This window comes from Myotis lucifugus, unplaced genomic scaffold (assembly GCF_000147115.1).
Source record: "Myotis lucifugus unplaced genomic scaffold, Myoluc2.0 scaffold_699, whole genome shotgun sequence".
NCBI classification, from domain to species: Eukaryota; Metazoa; Chordata; class Mammalia; order Chiroptera; family Vespertilionidae; genus Myotis; species Myotis lucifugus.
In genome coordinates this window covers 179,613-181,826 of record NW_005871747.1, presented here as the reverse complement: position 1 = coordinate 181,826, position 2,214 = coordinate 179,613, and the positions used below count along the sequence as shown (strand labels likewise).

The 2,214-nt window shown below is 45.2% G+C and overlaps 1 pseudogene; it reads left to right on the top strand.

The window, feature by feature from the left end:
* Positions 1–467: 467 nt before the first annotated feature.
* Positions 468–1,441, top strand: LOC106694880 (annotated as a pseudogene).
* The last annotated feature ends 773 nt before the right edge of the window (positions 1,442–2,214 follow it).

The window sequence follows — 2,214 nt, the reverse complement described above, 5'->3', positions numbered from 1 at the left end:
TTCAGTGATTTGGAAGTAAAAGTAGGGAAAAATGCACAATTTGATAAGAAGTAAAAATAATTTAAAATAATGAGGATAGTTTTAGGGAAGTTTGTGGCAACGTGGAATGAAACAACATCTCCATGATAGCAGTATCAGAAGGAGGAGACACGGAGCAAGTGATTGAGACCCTATTTGAGAAATAATGACTGAAGATTTCCCTAAACTGTCAAAGGAATTTATCATTTTCAATCCTCTTTTTTGTACAGATGACCTAGAGCATTAGGGCTCAGTGGGCAGTGCAAAGGCCCAGATGTGGGGAATAATTTAACATACATGCACGCTTGGACACATGACTCCCTGGGACTGTGTTATTTGTATCAGCATCCACCCCCAGAGCTTCCTATATAGCAGGAGGATATGCAAATAGGGTCCATTCTGCTCATAAAAACCAGCCCAGACCTGACCCTGCTGATCTGGGACAGGAGCCCAGCCCCAGGATCCCCAGGTGTTCCCATTCCCTGATCAGGATTCAACACAGACCACTCACCATGGGGTTTGGACTCAGCTGGGTTTTTCTTGTGGCTCTTTTAAGAGGTAATTTATGGAGAACTAGAGACACTGTGTATGTGAGTGGGTATGAGTGAGAGAAACAGTGGATGTTTGAGAGTTTCCTGACCAGGGTGTCTCTGTGTTTGCAGGTGTCCGGTGTGAGGTGCAGCTGGTGGAGTCTGGGGGAGGCTTTGTGCAGCCTGGGGGGTCTCTGAGACTTTCCTGTGCAGCCTCTGGATTCACCTTCAGTAGCTCCTCGATGGACTGGGTCCGCCAGGCTCCAGGGAAGGGCCTGGAGTGGTTATGCCGAATAATCCTGATGGAAGTACCACATACTATGCCAACTCTGTGAAGGGAAAATTCACCACCTCCAGAGACAACGCCCAGAACCTGCTGTATCTGCAAATGAACAGCCTGAGAGCCCAGGACATGGCCGTGTATTACTGTGTAACAGACACAGTGAGGGGAAGTCAGTGTGAGCCCAGACACAAACCTCCCTGCAGGAGAGTCTGTGACCACCAGGGGGCGCTCAAGGTCCCTGAACACAAGGACCATCCCAGCAGCAGGTGCAGCTGGAGGTTTGGGCTGGTTTCCTGTGTGGTTTCCTCTTCATGTCACAGTTTCCCTAGTGAACCTCTGGATTCCTGACTCTGTGCTTACCTCTGACATCTCTTAGTCAGAAATTCTGTTGTAAACAGAGGCAACTTTCTCAGGTGGACAAACTGAGCGTCTCTTCAGACACTCGTGTGCCAAGTCCAATTAATGATCAAATCTTCTGCAACGTCACCTACATCCAACCAGAGGCTCTACTGACTCAACAGTGCATCTCAGCCCCACACAGCTCAGGGTCCAAGCCATCCAGAAGGACAAGAGCATGTTGGACAGTGAGCACAAGAGTCATGTGAACTGAAAGCTGAGAAGAAGGAACCCAGGTGGGGACAGTCATTGACTTGTGATCATGCTCATAGCATGGAGAGGATGTGACACCAGGCAGAGGCAGAGGGACCCACAGAAGCTTGGTGCAGATGTCCAGGCTGATGACACACACACCTGTGGACATGGAATGTTTACTGTGCACAGAGTTGAAATCTCTGGGAAGCACAGGGAAGCCCTTCAGGAAGTCAGAGTTGCTTTGATGGAGCCAGGAAAGGAGACTGACTCTGGGACTTGATTTGTCAAGCTGGTGGGGGAGGGAAAGAATTCTGCTTTCAGGGACTTGTGTGGTTTTAACCTCTAACTGACAAATGAAGAGGAGACCAATATTTCAGGACAGATTCGCATGTGGGGCAGAGGGAGAAGAGGCAGGAATGAGGCATAAGTTGGCAGCAGCCGAATGTAAAGTAATATAAATATTTGGCTACCTATTTCCCTTTTGAGTTTTTTTTTTTGTCTCTATTTTTTCTTCATTTTTTATTTATTTTTTATTTTTTAATATTTTCAAGAAAAAACTATCTTCAATATAATAATGGGTACATTCCAATAAATTCTTTAATATTTTCAAGAAAAAAGATTTTAATATAATAATGTTACTTTGCAAGGAAACACCAATTATTCAAGAGAAATGATCATTAAATATAAGGTCATAAATAAAATCCTAGAAGAAACCATTAGGCAGCAAATCTCAGAACATCTCTAGTTGCAATATGTTTACGGATACATCCTCCTAGGGGCAAAGGGAACTAA